This window comes from Terrapene carolina, unplaced genomic scaffold (assembly GCF_002925995.2).
Source record: "Terrapene carolina triunguis isolate 2854851 unplaced genomic scaffold, T_m_triunguis-2.0 Scaffold210, whole genome shotgun sequence".
NCBI classification, from domain to species: Eukaryota; Metazoa; Chordata; order Testudines; family Emydidae; genus Terrapene; species Terrapene triunguis.
The window spans coordinates 35,433,426-35,454,720 of NW_020664561.1; the positions used below are offsets into that span (position 1 = coordinate 35,433,426).

Below are 21,295 nucleotides of genomic sequence, written 5' to 3' on the forward strand. Positions count from 1 at the left end.
TGAGCTATTAAAAAAACCTCACACAGTGATTTTCCTGGCAGTAGATTAGTCAGAATCTCTTCTTTCCCCCCTCTATCCAACACTATGCCATCTTGTCTAGATATGCTACTCTTCCAGGAATTCCAATCTGCATTTTTTCCTAGATTTACTTTGACCCATTGCAAAGGTTTTTAAAACCAGCTGTTTTCTCTAGGTTTAGTTAGGTTTGCAATATCTTCTAGATCACATTATCTAAGAGTTATAGTCTCCTGAAATATTACCATCTAAAAGTTTAATGAATTAATGAGGCACAAGGAGCACATGTTTTTGCAAGCAGTCAATAAAGAAGAGAAACAGAAAAAATGTGTTTAGTGTAGTTTTGATGATAAACCTAACATTCATATATAAATCATTTGAACTTAACAGTTTTTCAACATTTATAAACACAAGCAGTGACCTGTATTAATGTTCTGGACTAGCCCAGTATCCAGCAATCCAAGCTCAGAAATCTCTCAGACTTTTTTAAAACAAAACAATGACTTAAAATCACAAATTACCAGTAATTCCTGCAGATTAGTGGGATGCAGTACAGTAACTATGATCTACGGCAGTGGTGGGCAACCTGCAGCCCGTCAGCCCGTTCGTTTACATTTGCACAGCTGTCTGCAGCTCCCAGTGGCTGCAGTTCGCCATGGAGCTGCAGTCCAGGCCTGCGCCACTTCCCGCAGCTCCCATTGGCCGGGAATGGCGAACCGCGGCCACTGGGAGCTGCAGACAGCTGTGCAAATGTAATCAAACGGTCTGGCAGCCTGCCAGCAGATTACCCTGATGGGCTGCGTGCAGCCCACGGGCCGCAGGTTGCCCACCACTGATCTACAGGGAGTGGCAGCCAATACGACAAATTTAAAGATCAGGATACAGTTGTGCATCTTACCACAGAAATACATCCCGTGAAAATGTTTTATAATATTAAAGTAGGCAAGATTATCCACAAGTGTGCATCATTATTATTATACCCACACAGCATCTGCACATTTCATTAACATGCTGTTTTATTCACTTTTCTAGAGGATCTGATCTTAAAAGATCTTATGCAAACGTTAACATTAAGCAAGTAAGTAGTTCTATTGACTTCAGTGGAGCTACTCATGTTAGTAAAGAACAAGCATAAGCATTTGCAAGATCAAAGCCATAATAAAGACCAGACCTAAGCGAGACCCCTGAAGTACCCCACTAAACATGCCCCTCATAACTCAACCCTGCTGTTTTTTCACTCTTTGTTTATGGTCTTTCAGCCAGTTCTCAGGCCATGTTTGGTGCTAATCTGAATTCATGCTGAGGGTAAGATTTTGAGTCATAACATTTTACTAAAATCCAGATACTATGTATCACATCCCCTTTCAACCACTATATTTTTGTCATTCTTTTTTAAATAGCAGTGTTTAGCTTTAATCTTCCTTTCTCAACATTCCTACTATGTTATCACCCACTCCTGAAATACCTTTGCTAGTTTCCAGTCTTTTACTATACCAAATTCTAGCTTCTTGTTTAGCTATCTAGGCATTCCTAAACTACCAACCACTGACAGTCATATAACTAGCGGACAGAGGGAAATTAGTGAAGGACTCTGTCCTATGCTTGGATTGGCAGCAATTACTTATTATTTATGTGCCACTGTACCTGGTGCTGTAAAAGACAAAAATTGCTTCTGACAAGTGGTTTCAGGTAGGAGCCAATCATGCTACGTGAGTCATATCTGCATGTTAAAGCTGTATACCTATGCATTATATAACAACATATTGCATAAGGATTCTTAGAATAGGTATTGTCTTAGAGATGATACTGTTATCATGACATAATATGAGTAAGGAGTTAAAGTCCCAAAGTTTTCTAATATCATTCTCTTTCTTTGTTTTGCTGTTTCTTTTTCAAGCAGGCTGCACCTATTCATGGGGTTGCTTTTCTTTACTGATGCAGTCTCTTTCCTATGTACAGTAGTAGCTACGTCTCCATTGATGTCTCTTTTACAATCTAGAAATGTATTACAAACATGTACGTTGCTAAGCATCCACAAGTCCTCTTAACTTCAGTAGAAGTTAAACTTTGAACCTCACAGGATCAAGCCCTATCTGTCATCTGGGTATTTTGTTTGGTGCTGTCTCCTATCATTCTAATGAGCTTGTCTTTTCTTTTTTTTTTTTAAATGCTGAAACAAAAAGAGTCATAATATGGCAGCAAAGTAACTTTTTCTTTCCCATCTTAAATCTGTTGGTCAGCATTTTGGTGTTAAAGTAAGCAGCATCTGTTTCTCTGTACATAACCCTTATATAACAAAAATCTGCAATCAAAAATACGTGGGATGTAATTATTACTTTTTACTACAAGAATTGACGAACATACCTTTTAAAAATATCTGTCCTTTTTTGTCAAGTTACTACCATTTTATTGGTTGGTGTAGGGTTGTTTTTTTTCCCCACTTCTCTATTTTTTTAAGATTGAAAACAACTTGTTCTTAACATTTTGACCAAAGATCTTAAAATAAAAGATTATTAATGGATACTGAGACATTTTGTCAAAAAAATTGCTTTCACTGAATCCTAGATTAAGAAAATTAAGAGGTATTTCAGGACCCAAATTGCTGAAATACAATATTGTAGGGGGAGATTGTTAGAAATATATGATTTTTTTTCCAAATGTGATGTGATGGCTCTAGAAAGCCATGCTTTATTCCTCTTGACCTCTCCCTCAGCGTCCTGCATCAAGTTAACAATCCTTTTGGAGCCTCTCAGTAGTATTTTTGAAACAGTGAGTTCACTACAAAGCAACGTAAGAATGGTCCTTTCTCCAATGGACTCAGCTTTTGCTACACTATGATATCAGCCTAGTAGAGATGGCCAGAAGAAAATGATGAAACTAAAAACCCATTTACATCCCCCTAGGTCAGGGAACGATTTTATTTGTGCTCTTCTAGATGGCCAAATGTGTTTGCACTTTCCAAACACCTATGTTATTATTATTTATACATATATATATATATAGTGCTAGAAGTGTGGCAGGCACTATAGCTTTCTGTTCAAAAATTACTCAGATGTAACAGCAGCAGGTTACTGATCATGGATCAATGTCAAAGTCAAACCTTCCCCAATTATTGATTCCTTGTAGCTGTTAAATAAATAATCACATTAGGAATATTAAAGATAGTTTTATGTGATTACAAACAGAAAGAAACCAATGGACTAATTTTTAAAAAAACAACAGTTGCAAATGGATGAAATTACATCTACATATTACAGAAGAAATACTTTTTATACACAGGAAAACCAGGTTAAGCCCTTACTGATTTTTACATAAAAACAAGCTATAACTTAATATCATCATGAACAGAATCTCAGCTCCTAGTCTTACACATCTACTGCACAGGTATTCAAACCATTTCATAGTGAAGACCACATCATAGCACAGAGATTGTGTAAGAATGGGAGGTGGTCCCTGAGACAAACACACAGACCTCTCCTCCTATTCAAAATTACATACCATCACTGTGCCTGTTACAACTGCTTACATGGAAGAACTATTAGGAAAGTAATATTTTTTAGCTTCTTTCAATACCATCTATAGAGCCCTGCAAATCTGCAGATATTCGCTTCATAGCAACAAACCATTTTTGCGGATCGGAGGCAGCTACAACCGCGCAGGGCTCTACTCACCGGTGGCGCCTGGCCCGCGGCATCCGGCTCGGGCAGCCCAGGGAGCGCAACGTGCTTGGGGCCAGTGGCCAGCAGCCAGTGGCTGGGCAGAGTCGGGGCTGTCCAGCACCCGCTTGCTGCGCCGCTTCCAGTCCAGCAGCTCAGGCCCCTTGGGCAGTGCCAGCGTCCCCACCATGGCCTGGCCCAGCAGCTCTGGCCACGCTCCCAGTCCCAGGCCTTGCCTGCCGGCTCCTGGGCAGCAGGGCCCGTTCCTGGCCATGGGGATTGGAGTGGGCAGGGCCCCGGCACCCCACTCCTCTGCCCCCTGTGATGCAACACGCACTGCTGCTGCCATGTGCCACCGCTCACAAGCATAGCACATGATGTGACACCCCTTCCCCCAACCCCTCCCCGATGCCCCTTCTCCTTGAGACCCTGCCCCTGCGCTGCCCCTTGCCCCCAGTCTCCACCCTGCAAGACCTCGCCCCCACCTTTCTCCCCCCATCACTAGCCCTTGTGAGAGCGCTTGCTGCTGCAGGTGTGGATACAGGTAAAACCCGGCTACTGGATCCGCGGATGCGGATCCATATATTTTTGTATCCACACAGAGCTCTAACAATCTAGCAGCTAGAAACAAAGAAAGGAGGCATCACCTGAAAAATCAACTCTCCACAAGCTACCAGCTATTGCTCAATAAACCACAGTTGGGAAGTGATACTTTCATGTCCATGAAGTAGATTTGGACACCCCAATCATCAGGAAGGAGCTGTATCACCTAAAACTCAAATGCTCCTTTCCTAAGGACTTACAGAGTAGTTCAAGATCTTTTCACACAATTGTCTTTCATCAGCTCAGCTCTAAGCCAGATCCCCTAACTGAATTTTGATACCATGTATAGAAAATTACTAGAGCCCTGTATTTTTTCAAATACAAAATTACATGAAATAAATTGAAAAAACAGCAAACAAAACAAAAAACTCATCCTGCAGCAGAGGCTCCTGTCCCATGGGGCATGGCCCAGCCCCCCATTCCAGGCATTGCAACTTGGAGCTGCAGTGCCACTCTAGTTTGGCCTGGCCGTTCCGCCATCATGACAGGGCGACAGTCGGGTCAAATTTGAGTAAGTGGCTTTGTGACCTGGCACACAGGGGTCACAGCTTCATTCTCTCAAGTTTGCCTCCATGACAGAGGGGTGACCAAGACAAACCTAAGCAGTGCTCCAACCCTTTTCACCAGGCTGCAACACCCAGAGCAGAGAGCCAAGCCCAACCCCAAGGGAAAGGAGGTGCCACTGCAGAGTGAGTGCAGGGTGGGCTTGTTCTTCAACCTCCTACCCTCCTGGGGGTGGGAGGTTCCTGACCCGACCCTTCCCATGTGGATAAATGAAATAACTCAAAATTCCTGAAAAATAAAACAAAACTATTAAAAATAAAAAGAATTTCATGGGGCTCTTAAAATTGCCTCATGAACTGCCCCATTCCTTTCCTATGATGTATCCATGCTGCCACACGTCAAGGTTTCTCAGTACATACAGCTAACACTCCACACACTATCACAACAAACATATAGTAATTTGTCATACAATGCTTGGAAGGCATTAGTCATTTATAGTAAATATGGAATTATGAAAAGAAATCAGTTGAGTGCCAGCCTGCGTCAAGTGAATTTGCTCTATACCTCCCTCTTAAACAAATACTTGATAAGTACAAGTGTTAAATGAACAATACATACCAAATGATAAACCAACAATGTTAGGGAGATTCCCAAACCTGAGCTGGCTTTTGTAGGTAACAAATCTGAGGAACTGTCATGGATTGAAGTGTCACGAGAGGAGGTTTTGGAATTAATTGATAAACTTAACATTAACAAGTCACCAGATGGCATTCACCCAAGAGTTCAAATGTGAACTGTTGCGGAACTGTTAACTAAGGTTTGTAACCTGTCCTTTAAATCAGCTTCTGTACCCAATGACTGGAAGTTAGCTAATGTAACGCCAATATTTAAAAAGGGCTCTAGAGGTGATCCCGGCAATTACAGACCGGTAAGTCTAACGTCTGTACCGGGCAAATTAGTCGAAACAATAGTTAAGAATAAAATTGTCCGACACATAGAAAAACAAACTGTTGAGCAATAGTCAACATGGTTTCTGTAAAGGGAAATCGTGTCTTACTAATCTATTAGAATTCTTTGAAGGGGTCAACAAACATGTGGACAAGGGGGATCCAGTGGACATAGTGTACTTAGATTTCCAGAAAGCCTTTGACAAGGTCCCTCACCAAAGGCTCTTATGTAAATTAAGCTGCCATGGGATAAAAGGGAAGGTCCTTTCATGGATTGAGAACTGGTTAAAAGACAGGGAACAAAGGGTAGGAATTAATGGTAAATTCTCAGAATGGAGCGGGGTAACTAGTGGTGTTCCCCAAGGGTCAGTCCTCGGACCGATCCTATTCAACTTATTCATAAATGATCTGGAGAAAGGGGTAAACAGTGAGGTGGCAAAGTTTGCAGATGATACTAAACTGATAAAGATAGTTAAGTCCAAAGCAGACTGTGAAGAACTTCAAAAAGATCTCACAAAACTAAGTGATTGGGCAACAAAATGGCAAATGAAATTTAATGTGGATAAATGTAAAGTAATGCACATTGGAAAAAATAACCCCAACTATACATACAATATGATGGGGGCTAATTTAGCTACAACAAGTCAGGAAAAAGATCTTGGAGTCATCGTGGATAGTTCTCTGAAAATGTCCACGCAGTGTGCAGAGGCAGTCAAAAAAGCAAACAGGATGTTAGGAATCATTAAAAAGGGGATAGAGAATAAGACTGAGAATATATTATTGCCCTTATATAAATCGATGGTACGCCCTCATCTCGAATACTGCGTACAGATGTGGTCTCCTCATCTCAAAAAAAATATACTGGCACTAGAAAAGGTTCAGAAAAGGGCAACTAAAATGATTAAGGGTTTGGAACGGGTCCCATATGAGGAGAGATTAAAGAGGCTAGGACTCTTCAGCTTGGAAAAGAGGAGACTAAGGGGGGATATGATAGAGGTATATAAAATCATGAGTGATGTGGAGAAAGTGGATAAGGAAAAGTTATTTACTTATTCCCATAATACAAGAACTAGGGGTCATCAAATGAAATTAATAGGCAGCAGGTTTAAAACAAATAAAAGGAAGTTCTTCTTCACGCAGCGCACAGTCAACTTGTGGAACTCCTTACCTGAGGAGGTTGTGAAGGCTAGGACTATAACAGAGTTTAAAAGAGAACTGGATAAATTCATGGTGGTTAAGTCCATTAATGGCTATTAGCCAGGACGGGTAAGGAATGGTGTCCCTAGCCTCTGTCTGTCAGAGGGTGGAGATGGATGGCAGGAGAGAGATCACTTGATCATTGCCTGTTAGGTTCACTCCCTCTGGGGCACCTGGCATTGGCCACTGTCGGTAGACAGGATACTGGGCTAGATGGACCTTTGGTCTGACCCGGTACGGACTTTCTTATGTTCTTAACTTTTCACTTTAATGAATAAAATTTGCTATACACTAATGTTTGATGAATACTATAAAAAAACATCTTTTAAAATGGTAGTCTATGGAGTAAATAGTTAGTTAACATTTACAGCATACTGCTTGATTTATTTGTACAAATGATAAAAAAGGATCCAAGTAAGCAAAAGTTGGGAGAAAATAACATTTTTCAATAATGAAAGAAATTTAAAATAGCTTTCATTTTATTTCAGTTAGGCAATAACTCTGATCATTGAGATTTAGGAAAAAAATAGAATTTGTTGCCCTTAAATTTAGTTTCCGTTATTTTAAAAAAATGTTCAATTCCATATGAAACGAAAGCTCTGACCTGTAGTAATAACTAAAAATAACAACACTTTGTAGTTATATGGTGCCCTCCATTAGAGGATCTCAAAGCACTTCACAAACATTCATGAATTAAGCCTCAAACAATTATCTGAGGAAGGGAAATATTTCTCCCATTTTACAGATGGAGGCAAAAAAGTTAATTTACTTACCTAAGGCAAATAGGAAGTCCACAGCAAGCTAGAAACAAGATTCAAGTTTCCTTACTCCTAGCCCAGTACCCTAACAACAAGACAATACTTCTCCCCCAGAGGAAGTAAAAGAAAAAAAAATCTCAATTTTGGATTGTAAACCACAGACTGAACAAGTAACTGCCTAGAGAAGATGGGTTCCCAGTATGCAAATATACAATGACAAGGAGCAGCTATGACCCGTTTGGATACACTCACGTGACCCAAGTCATAGGGCAGAAGCAAAGTGACCATGACAACAGGAGAGAAGAAAAAGAAAGCTATCCAAAATCTCTCATTTAATTGTTTCAACATTCTACTGCTCTATCTAGGAAACGTACAGGCAAAGAACAACACCTGAATATAAGCCACTAATGTATTTGCAATCTGGTGCGTCACCTAAAAGGAATTATGATCTTCTTGTTACAGTTTTATTCCAAGATGAGAATAAATACAAAGAACAGCCAACAGTTTACATTTATGGGAATTAACTGCAATAAGAGTCAGTGTTGAAGGTCAGCATTTTAATGAAAACCTTCTGTTTTCATTATTATAAGATGTTATTTTCTCCTCTCTTTCCTCTCTGCATACAGTTGGAAGCACTGACATGTATCAGAAGATGAATCCATAAACTTTCTGCCAAGACAGCACTGGGACTGGGATATGTAATCTCACTAGAGGCAACTGAGGCAAGCTGATTGGAATTTCAGCCTTCACTGAACAATCTGTTTTCTAACACAAGGAAAAAACTGAACATGTCTGGCCCTCTCACAATTTTTCCTACCAACAAAAATTGTACATCATCATAAACAATCTGTGTGCATGCATTATGAACAAAATATTCTGAAAAAGTTAGAAGTGTTAGTATATGAACTTCCCTTCAATATAGAATTACTGGGATAATCAATGAATGGCTTCACTGAATAGGCTAAGAAGCTGTTCTGCTAATGTCACAGAGAAGGCATCCAACTACTACACAATATGCACTAACCTAGTATCAGGATTAAACACACAAATGACTCTTTAGAGCAGGCCCTTTTTTCTAAGTTGCTACCTTAATTGAGTGTATCTGTATCTTTAGCCTCCACAATAAATACCATTTTCTGTTTTTCAAACATTTGTTAGAAGATTGTTAGCAGCCCACAACACAGTTACTCTCTGGGGAAGGAGAAACAATCTCCAAACACAGCAATTAAAAGATTGGTGATAGACTTGCCCATATTCGTACTTTTTACCCTCCCACAGTTGTGATGGTGTAATTTGCACTTCCAAAGAATCATGTCCCAGACATCACTTTGACAGGATTGCTCTTTGAAGAAATCCTCTGCCTCACTGAGACAGGAGGCCTTGTAATTTCAGACAACCTCCTGCTATTCTCACTCAGAAAATCGAACTGGAAGTAGTAGCATTTAGACTCCCTTGCGATAGCCAGCTCTCAGAATTGTGAATAAGGACACTGTCAAGGAAGGTAGAGACATTTTTTCCAATGCTAAGCATTCCATGGCACTCCAGGATTTGTAACATCCTATGTATAGTTCCATGGACTTCCTTGAAAATCAGCCAGATTTCCAAATCCATATACATTCACAAGGCTTCATAAATAAAATCAGGAACAGATGTAATTCTAACAGACATCAAGTGACTACCAGTGTTTCAAATTGGGTGGGAGAGGAATCTAACAAGATTCTGAAAGGGATACACAAAAATATGCACACATTTAGTCAACTGACAGCAGAAAATCCCTTAGTTGAACATTTATGGCAGTATTTTTGCCAACTCAGAACATAAACTGATGAAAAATCTTGGGGCCAATGACTCACTCTTCCTGGAAACAGTAGTAGAAAGGGTCAGATGCTTGTGAACGAGACAATTGCTGGAAAGATACAGACAAATATTATTTCTAACTAAAACAAAATGCTGTTGGAGTAATAATTGGACCTGTGGGATCTTCAGCATGAAATTTTCTTCTGATGTTTTCATTACTGGGCCAGCAGAGGGTATGGCTATGTCTACACTGGCACTTTCGTCATTAAAACTTTTGACACTCGGGTGTGAAAAAAACACAACCCTAAACAACAAAAGTTTTGACGACGAAAAGCACCGCTGTGGACAGACAGCAACCTGTATGTCCAACTAAAGAGCATCACTAAGGGGCTACTATTTAGCACTCCTTGGACAGAGAGAGGATGCAAATGGAGGCATGGGAGAACATACTGAAAAATATCTATAGGAAATCTGAACAATAGATGAAATAGTGTTCTTCACACTGTATGTGTGAACATACTAGCAAATCAATTCACAGCACATCAAGATTTAAAACTAAAGAAACATTTCCTCAGGCCAGAGGATTTGTTTTAGTTTACAGAACACCTTTCAAAGGTTTCTAAATTATTGTTTTAAAATAATCATCAGTACTGGCAATTCTGACAATTCTGAGGGACTAGCGCTATATATATATACACACACACATATACTAAACAGAACAATTAGTCTGTGGAAATCATGCTGCATGATATGACTGAGGCCAAGAGCTCAGATGGATTAATAAAAGAATAAAACATATGGAAAATGAGACTATTCAGTTACGTTGCATAGTATATAAACTGTATGAAATACAAACCCTCATTCTTCAGAGCATTAGCCAACCATTAATCAATGAGGTTAAGAAGAAACCTCTCAAGTGTGCAGATTACTCTATGCCTGTTCACTATGGGGATTCTTGAACCTCCTTTTAAGCATTTGGTACTGGTCTCCATCAGAGACAACATGCTGGACTAGACACAACTGTCATTAGTGTGAATCGGTATGACAAATTCTTATTTGCCTGTTTGCATTTGTCAGAAAGGTTATAGTTCCAAACCCACTTAATATTAATTGATAAACAAACACTTTCTTTACTGGAAATGCTTGCTTGAAGAAAATTTTAGGCTCATAAAAGTCAGATAAAGTACAACTATATTAATTCACAGTAACAACTGGGAGACCCATTGCTAATTAATGAATTTTGAAAATTAGCAAGTAGGGACCAGATACTGAGAGTTAAGGGGCACCTCCAATTCTCGCTGATTAATGGGAGTTGCTGCTAATCAGCACTACTCAAATGACCTCAGCCAAAGCCCAGTGAAGTCAATGAGAAGACGCCTATTGACTTCAATGGACTTGATCAGACTCAAAATCAGGTTAACCAAAGAGAAGTACATAACAATATATACTTTGTTCATGTATTTGGTCAACTGTAGTTCATTTTTAAATTATGAAAATACTTAAAAGTTTATTTCACAATGTGCTGGGCCCTTTCCTAATATGGAAGGAGGCATGAATTCCTTCCCCAGGCACTCACAGCAGCATACTAGTATATATTCTATAGCACATTCTGCAAAAATGATGACGTTTTAGTGACATAAAGGACCTTATTCCAGCTTGTGTTCTTAAACATTTGCAAAGATGGGGAAAATGCCTAGATTTAGTATGGATTAGTGAGGTTCTAATTAATATTTTTCTTCTGTTACTTTTTACACCTAATAAAAAAGGCCCAGTGTTAGACTTTTTTTCGTTAATGAATTTGCAACAAAAACAAAAGCCCTGATCGTGCACTGCGCTCCATGTGGGCAAACCGCTATGCCCTTGGACTTCATTAGAAACTCCCATGTCTCTGGAGCTCACTGCATGATTGGAACAGAAGTGAGTACATAGAAAGATATTTCATATTTAGCTTAACTGAAAAAAACTCCAAGAAGAAAATTAAAATACAAAAATATATAAAAATAGGTAACTTGTATGCTTTTGTATGTCATAGAGGAGGAGAATTCCATATGCACAAAAGCATGCTGAAACATTACAGTATAAAATAAGGTCTAAATATTTTCAATAGTTTTCACTCATTATAAATAGAGAGTCATTTAACAAATGAGGTTCTACCATTTCCAAACATTTCAGCAAAAACAGCTAATAATGAACTATCACCTCTCTATTTTCTTCTTGGATAATGTACACAGCAGGCATGAAACAATGCAAGTTATGCAAGAGGATGAAAGTAAAATTATACCTAACAATGCTGTTTTTAACAATTAAGGCTCTAGACCTGGAAAGACTTAAGTACACAATTAACTTTACACACTATGGGTAGTCTCACTGAAATCAGTATGTAAAGTTAAGTATGTGCTTAAGTCTTTCCAGATATGAAGCCTAAATGTGTAACCATCTCACAGCTACTGAACTGAGCATGAGCTCACTACATACACAATACGCAAATTTAAAATTTAGTTAAATCCCTGAAAAATATATTTGCTTTAATAAAATAGCAGCATTTTTCATCCTATAATAAAATATAGCAGTAATACTTTGTCATTACATGTTATCTTTTGTCAGAGGATCTCAGATTTACAAATATTAATTATCCTATATGAAGTAGGTATTAGTCACATTTTACAGATAGGGAAACTGAAGTACAGAGTAATTCACACAAGGACATAAATAGTGACAGCTAGATAAGTTGGGAACAGAACCTAAGACCTTCCTACTCCCTGTAGTCTGGTCTAACCATCAAACAGTGCATCGTCACCAAGACAGAATGACAAATAATACTTTAAACTTTGTTAAGACACGTGCATTTGGAATGTGCTGCAGGGGTGACCGTAGAAACAAATACACTAGTGAGAATAAGGCTATTCAGGGATTTCTTAAAAATGGATCAGAAACTCGTAACAAGATATGTGAGTGGGGAAATAATGGAGATGGAGCAATTTTTTATGCAGCGTGAAGAAAAACTGTAGAAGAAAGTAGTTCTATAGATATGTCAGCTTAAACTCACAAGCCTTTTTACTATTTTTGGTTCACATTATTTTAAAGGAATGCTGTCAAGTAAGAAAAATGTACACATATATGTAAGCACTAACACACAACAGGAAGCATTCTGTTCAGCCAATACACACACATTTTTGGTGTGCTGAGGTAAAAAGTCCAGCAGTGTATTTCAGCCCACCCAGACGTGCATATATTACCCGAGACACACAAACTCTAGAGAGCGTTGTACTTATAAAATGGTTTGTTGGCAAAAAATACCCACATTTAAATAATGTAGAAAACATTAATCCACCAAAAAAAAAGTTCTAGTGTAGTATGCCTGATACAGCTACAGACTATGAAGACTATTTTTAAAAAATTGTAAATGTATGATGTACATTTAATACTATAATTGTATAATCTCTAGTATCAAATAAATACAACACAAACATAAGGTGTGATGGTTTGCTTTTGTTTTGTTTAATTCCCTAAGACTTCTCTCCAGTTCATCACCTCTACCTACCCACCACTATTCTTAAGTAATCAGAAGTAGCATCAGGACTTGAGAAGAGAAGCCACTTTCCAGCTACCCATGCTACTCAGATTTTTGAGGGTAGCAGGACTTCAAACAATAAGCAGCAAAAGAAAGAGATCCTATTCAAGTAAGGGGAAAAGAGTTAAGGGAATTTTAAAACACCACACACATTAAATTGCATTTGTTTAATAAAACTACAAAATTATCAAAGAGATTTATATTTAAAAGTGTTATACATCCATGTGGTGTAGTAATCTAGATGATGAATAGGCTGTGTATTCCCTTTTGCTCATGTACAACAGCTTTATTTCTGAAAATTTCCCATGGTTACTAGCCCTGGTGCAAGTACTAGCAAAGGCAAGACTCCAGGCAGCCACGTGAACTTTCAGTACTGTTTCGTCTAAATCTGCTCAGAGCAGGTCTATACAACAGGGTGGATGAAACACTAGAAACAACAAGTGCCCTGTTTACAAGTCATCACTACCAGTGACTATTGGGGCTGCAGTGGTGTTAGCAATAACACTGGTCTACAATTTTTGAGAAGTCGTCTGCTTCAGAGATAAAATGTGCTATTTATTATGTATTTTGATGTGCTGAATTCAAATATGACAATTAAAACAACTGATTGGCTACTGTTTCTAAGATATTTAAGTTTTTACATTTTATGTCTATGTATATTGTGTAGATAGTAGAGTTTTAATCATAAATTGTAAACCTAGGTCTTTTCATGTGTTTATGGTTGCTTTACATGATAATATTTCACCTGTCCTGTTTATGTAACACTTTAAAAATCAGCAAAAGGGTTATATAAATAAAATTTATTATGAAACAAAAGGCAAAAAACTACTATGTACATAGTTTAGTCCTATTCAGTGTCTACTCGGCGCTTCTTGGCTTGTCTCTTGTATTCATTAAATGGAGCATCTCTTGTCACTGTCCAGCAATAGTCTGCAAGCATTGATGGGCTCCATTTGCCCTGATAGCTTTTCTCCATTGTTGCCATGTCCTGGTGAAATCGCTCGCCGTGCTCGTCGCTCACTGCTCCGCAGTTCGGTGGAAAAAAAACTAGATGAGAGTGCAAAAAATGTATCTTTAGTGACATGTTGCAACCAAGGCTTTTGTATGCCTTGAGGAGGTTTTCCACCAACAACCTGTAGTTGGCTGCCTTGTTGTTTCCGAGAAAATTTATTGCCACTAACTGGAAGGCTTTCCATGCCGTCTTTTCCTTGCCACGCAGTGCATGGTCAAATGCATCATCTCGAAGAAGTTCACGAATCTGAGGACCAACAAAGACACCTTCCTTTATCTTAGCTTCACTTAACCTTGGAAATTTTCCACGGAGGTACTTGAAAGCTGCTTGTATTTTGTCAATGGCCTTGACAAAGTTCTTCATCAGACCCAGCTTGATGTGTAAGGGTGGTAACAAAATCTTCCTTGATTCAGCAAGTGGTGGATGTTGAACACTTTTCCTCCCAGGCTCCAATGACTGTCGGAGTGGCCAATCTTTCTTGATGTAGTGGGAATCTCTTGCACGACTATCCCATTCGCAGAGAAAACAGCAGTACTTTGTGTATCCAGTCTGCAGACCAAGCAAGAGAGCAACAACCTTCAAATCGCCACAAAGCTGCCACTGATGTGGGTCATAGTTTATGCACCTCAAAAGTTGTTTCATGTTGTCATAGGTTTCCTTCACATGGACTGCATGACCAACTGGAATTGATGGCAAAACATGGCCATTATGCAGTAAAACAGCTTTAAGACTCGTCTTCGATGAATCAATGAACAGTCTCCACTCATCTGGATCGTGAACGATGTTGAGGGCTGCCATCACACCATCGATGTTGTTGCACGCTACAAGATCACCTTCCATGAAGAAGAATGGGACAAAATCCTTTTGACAGTCACGGAACATGGAAACCCTAACATCACCTGCCAGGAGATTCCACTGCTGTAGTCTGGAGCCCAACAGCTCTGCCTTACTCTTGGGTAGTTCCAAATCCCTGACAAGGTCATTCAGTTCACCTTGTGTTATGAGGTGTGGTTCAGAGGAGGAGGATGGGAGAAAATGTGGGTCCTGTGACATTGATGGTTCAGGACCAGAAGTTTCATCCTCTTCCTCGTCTGACTCAAGTGAAAATGATTCTGGTGCATCAGGAACCGGCAGTCCTTCTCCGTGGGGTACTGGGCGTATAGCTGATGGAATGTTTGGATAATGCACAGTCCACTTTTTCTTCTTTGACACACCTTTCCCAACGGGAGGCACCATGCAGAAGTAACAATTGCTGGTATGATCTGTTGGCCCTCTCCAAATCATTGGCACTGCAAAAGGCATAGATTTCCTTTTCCTGTTCAACCACTGGCGAAGATTTGTTGCACAAGTGTGGCAGCATATGTGTTGGGCCCACCTCTTGTCCCGATCTCCAATTTTGCAGCCAAAATAAAGGTGATAGGCTTTCTTAACCATAGTGGTTATACTGTGCTTTTGTGATGCAAAAGGCACTTCACCACAAACATAGCAGAAGTTATCTGCACTGTTCACACAAGTACGAGGCATCTCTGCTCACTTTGGCTAAACAGAAATGTGTCCCTTTGCAAAATCAAACACTGACAAATAAGAGAGCACGACACTGTATGATTTCTAGAGCTGATATAGGGCAATTTGTTCAGCAGAGTGATGTAAGCTTCGTTATGATTGCATCATCCATGACTTCTAGGAATAACATGATGCAATTCATATCATGGATGACGCAATACCAGCTTCAGATTGCATCATTCATTGTTTTGCCTGAAAAGCAAGTACTGTCCAAACCCAGTCATAGATTTATTCATAGATCCAGTCAAAGATGTATTTTAGTCATTTCTGGTTTAAATTGAGATCCCTTCCCTTTATAACTCACTTATCCTCCGCCATTCCCAAGTCAAGGGTCATATATACTGACCCAATAGCATATCTTGAAAACTAGAGCCAATCAACAATTTTAAGCATCATTTTCGTTCTCAGTGACCCAGAATTAGTAAAGTTTGACTACGTTTATTTCAGAAGCATTTTGGCTGTAGAGCAGTGTAATCAGAAGATTTTTTTTTTAGAAAAAAGGCTAGTGTGCACATGGTCAATGTGCATATTCTGAGAGAGACAACTGTATGGGTTCTGGACCTCTATGGGTCAACCAGTTCATCCCTTTCATCCACTGCTTTATCTATATATAAAAAGATACCATAAAGCAGTGGTTCTCAAACTTTTGTACTGGTGACCCCTTTCACATAGCAAGCCTCTGAGTGTGACCCCCCTTATAAATTAAAAACACATTTTTATATATTTAACACCATTTGCTGGAGGCAAAAAGGGGCTTGGGATGGAGGCTGACAGCTCGCGACCCCCCCCCATGTAATAACCTCGTGACCCCCTGAGGGGTCCCAACCCCCAGTTTGAGAACCCCTGCCATAAATTTTTCACATTTGCCCCTCTGAAACTTAACAAATACTGATCTTTTTTCTTAAATGTTTTTAGCCTAGATTGAAGTGGCTGTTCTCATAAAACACTTTAATTTATGTTTTGTCTTATGTCAAAACATCTTTATTTTCACATGAACTGATATCAGAACAGGTTAAGGAATAGATGAAAGATGTTGCAGTCAGCAGGAGAAACACAAAGCATTGCTTTGGTAGTCACACAGAAAGAAAATGGATGGTTTGTTTTTTAAATATATATACATATCTATTATTGAGCATTTTAAAAAACACTTAGAGTCTATAGAACTTGCAACATTTAATAATGAAGCTCTGTATCCTTAATAAGAGTCCTTACTCCATCTCATGTTTTGTTATTGTAAAGCGGCAGAGTACTCAGCTAAAACAAACAATTATGTGAATTTTGCAGATGGGTAAGAATGGCAGGGTCAAACTCTATGCTTAAAAAACTTGACAGCGTTCTTAAAATTAATGCACATGAACAATTAATGAATTGCAAAATAACACTTAATAGGTCCCTGGTAAACTTTAACTGTAAGTTTCCTTGGCCATATCAGTTTATCTTTCAACTGATTTGCCTGCCTCCTATGTCCAAAATGCTGGTCATTCAAATAAGTACAATTTCAAGATCCACCTCTTTCATCTATGCCCCTTTACATGTACGATGAAGGCAATCTTATATTCAATACTCTGAAGGTTTTGAGTACAGCAATTTAACTGTCACTCACAAGTAGAAGGTGAATCTGCTTGAGAAATTGCCAAAATGCACAAAAAATAAGTCGATTAGAATTTGGCTTTCTAAAACACCTTATAATTGTTTAGGAGCTTACACAAGAAAATTCAGTGTCCTCCTAACACAAAAACCCCTATTTTTCCGAAGTACCAAAAAGCTGAAAGCATTAAACCGTAACCTCATCTGAAGATCTGACCTACAAATTTTATTTTATTTTTTGCACAGGTGTGAATTCAATTTAGTTATTTGTGCTGTTAATACAAATTCTATATATAAATTGCTATTGTTAATAAAATTACAAGAACTTTCACTTATATTTTTTGCTTTAGTTTGTGAAGGCAGTGTAGCAGCACTGTTAGCCTACTGTTAGGGTATGTCTACACTTACCGGGTAGTTCGACGGCTGGCAATCGAAGTTCCGGGTTCGATTTATCGCGTCTGGTCTGGACGCGATAAGTCGAACCAGGAAGTGCTCGCCGTCGACTGCGGTACTCCAGCTAGACGAGAGGAGTACCGCGGAGTCGACGGGGAGCCTGCCTGCCGCGTGTGGACCGCGTCTGAACCGCGGTAAGTTCGAAGTAAGGTATGTCGAATTCAGCTACGTTATTCACGTAGCTGAATTTGCGTACCTTACTTCGACTTGGGGGGTAAGTGTAGACCAAGCCTAAGTAGGCAATGAACCAATATTATTATTATTTATCATTTGTATTATCATTGTGCTTAAGAGCCCTAGTCTTGGACTGGGGTGCCCCATTGAGTTAGGTGCTGCACAACTACAGAACAGAAAGATAACCCATGCTCCAAACAGTTTTCTATCTAAGTATTGATACCTCTCAAAGAGGTGTCTTATCAGGAATACAATTAACATGTTACACTATCACATAAACATCCCAACAAATCCCTTGTAGTCCATTTAGCATAACAGACCAACTATCAGACTGGGGGATAAAATGAAGCAATACTGACTATAGTTCTTCAAACTATAAAGCTCTAACATTTATTTTTCCAGTAAAGTATTTTTACCAGAAAAATTGTCTCTTCATTCCACACTCTCTTCTTGAACAAATAAATCAGTATATAGTAGGGGTGTCAATTAATTGCAGTTAACTCACACAATTAACTCAAAAAAATTAATCGCAATTCAAAAAATTAATCGTGATTAATCGCAGTTTTAATCGCACTGTTAAACAATAGAATACCAATGAAATTTATTTAATATTTTTGGATGTTTTTCTACATTTTCAAATATATTGATTTAAATTACAACACAGAATACAAAGTGTTCACTGCTCACTATATTATTTTTATTACAAATATTTGCACTGTAAAAAATGAAAAAAGAAATAGTATATTCACCTCATACAAGTACATAATGCAATCTCTTTATTGTGAAAGTGCAACTTACAAACGTAGATTTTTTTTTGTTACATAACTGCACTCAAAAACAAAACAAATCCAAACTTTAGAGCGTACAAGTCCACTCAGTCTACTTCTCGTTCAGCCAATCGCTAAGACAAACAAGTTTGTTTACATTTATGGGACATATGTCTTCTGGAATGGTGGTTGAAGATGAAGGGACATATGAATCTTTAGCACATTTGTCACGTAATTATCTTGAGACGCCGGCTACAACAGTGCAATGAGAACGGCTGTTCTGACTTTCAGGTGACATTGTAAACAAGAAGCAGGCAGCATTATCTCCCATAAATGTAAACAAACTTTTTTGTCTGAGTGACTGGCTGAACAAGAAGTAGGACTGAGTGGACTTGTAGACTCTAAAGTTTTACACTGTTTTATTTTTGAATGCAGGGTTTTTTGTACATAATTCTTCATTTGTAAGTTCAACTTTCATGATAAAGAGATTGCATTACAATACTTGTATGAGGTGAATTGAAAAATACTATTTCTTTTGTTTTTTACAGCACAAATATTTGTAATCAAAAATAAATATAAAGTGAACACTGTACACTTTGTATTCTGTGTTGTAATTGAAATCAATATATTTGAAAATATAGAAAACATCCAAAAATATTTAAATAAATGGTATTATTATTAACAATGCAATTAATCGTGCGATTAATTTTTTTAATCGCTTGACAGCCCTAATATATAGTAATACTTATCATCATAATACCTACCTCTACATATGACAAAAGCCATTTAAAATTGGAGAATTGAGCCCTTCTAAACAGTAGGATTTTTTTCCCTAAAATTTCCCACCATTGCAACCACCACTGTGCCATTTGTGGTAACAATGGTGGGCACACTAGTGTAGAAAATGTACCATATCATGTTGATTCATCCTGAACTGGCTTAGACATCGTGGTACTTAAAATACTGGTGGTTACCTGGAGCCCTGTCCACACTAGCAGTCCCTCTACAACAGAAGTGGGCAAACTATGGCCCGTGGGCCACATCCTGCCCACCGGACCGTTCTGCCTGGCCCCTGAGCTCTTGGCCCGGGAGGCTAGCCCCCTGCCCCTCCCCTGCTGTCCTCCCTCCCCCGCAGCCTCAGCTCACTCGCTCCGCCTAAATGGTCTGGGCAGCAGAGCTGTGAGCTCCTGGGGCAGTGCAGCTGCAGAGCCCGGCCTGACCCAGTGCTCTGAGCTGCGTGGTGGTGGCGGCGTCGGCGTGGCCCGGCTCCAGTCGGGCTGCACGGCTGTAGCGCCGCCAGCCACCAGTGCTCCAGGCAGCGCGGTAAGGGGGCACGGAGCAGGGGGGGTTGGATAGAGGGCAGGGGAGTTTGGGATGGTGGTCAGGGGGCGGGGATGTGGATAGGGGTCGGGGGGAACAGGGAGTTGAATGGGGGCAGTCAGGGGACAGGGAGAAGGGGTGGTTGGATGGGGCAGGGGTCCCGGGGGGGGCCCATCAGGAATGAGAGGGGTTGGATGGGGCTTGCGGAGGTCCGGGGCTTGCGGAGGTCCGGGGGCGGTCAGGGGACAGGGAACGGGGGGGTTGGATGGGGCAGGAGTCCGGGGGGGGGGGGCAGATAGGAGGTGGGGGCCGGGCCAGGACCCTCTCCCCTAACTGGCCCTCCACACAATTTACGAAACCCGATGCGGCCCTCAGACCAAAAAGTTTGCCCGCCCCTGCTCTACAACTACCATTAGCAGAATTAAACTGCTTGTAGTAATGGTGGAAATTTTTACAACGAAGATGTAGTGTGGACACATAGGAGAGGCTACTGCCTGGTTTGCAGCCATGCACCCTTTGAACAAAAAGTACCCCAGGAAAGTAACAGCCCTATACTCTGTATTATGCTATAATACTTTAGGTCATTATTATAGAATAATTGTACATAGTGAGAGGACACACCTCAAAATTATTTGCTTGTAGGACTCTCCTTTTTTCAAAAACAGTGAACTGTTCTGGCAATTATGTGCCATCAATAGGCATGTATAGATATAGTCCTCTCTCTTCAACCCCCCGTTTAAGTAACTAGGGTTCTGATCCTGCAAATACACATGAGAGTAGCTTTACGGATGTGAGTTGTCTCCAAACTGAATGGGACTGCTCAGGTGCCTAAATACACGCAGGATCAGACTTTACTTACATTACTCACTAATCTCTCTTCTTCACCACAGCACCTCCTGCTATCTACTGTACTGCTAGCCCATCCCCAGCAGCTCAGCATTCTCGGAGTCCCCTGACACAGGATACCAGGCACAACAGACTCACACCAAAAGGGACTGAACAAACTGGAAAGACCTTTTCACCCCTTTCCTCACTCACCAAAAAAACTTGTTTGTTGATATACTGTTGTGGTTTACAAAAGACTATTCTAAAGGTACTTACTGTCATCCCCAATGCCATCTCCCCCCAGCTGCCCCTCATTACCATTGCCAAGTCACTGTAGTGATGGGCACTAGAAATTTGGATGCAGCACTCTCCTAAAGCCCCATCAATCGCCATTTCCACACACACCATTACCCAGCACCTACCCTATTCCCATCCCAATATCCAGCCCCCAACCCTCACGCTATCTCCTATCCTTATTCCCCTCACTGCCCATCCCCAGCCTCCCCTTCCCATCCCAATCCCCCTCCCCAGTCCTCCTCACTGCCC

At 39.9% G+C, this 21,295-nt stretch overlaps 1 protein-coding gene across 1 annotated transcript in view; it reads right to left on the reverse strand.

Annotated features, from left to right (window-relative positions):
- LOC113405089 (formin-binding protein 1-like) overlaps positions 1–21,295 on the reverse strand; it is a 99,703-nt gene that overhangs the window by 77,744 nt on the left and 664 nt on the right. The window lies entirely within an intron of this gene.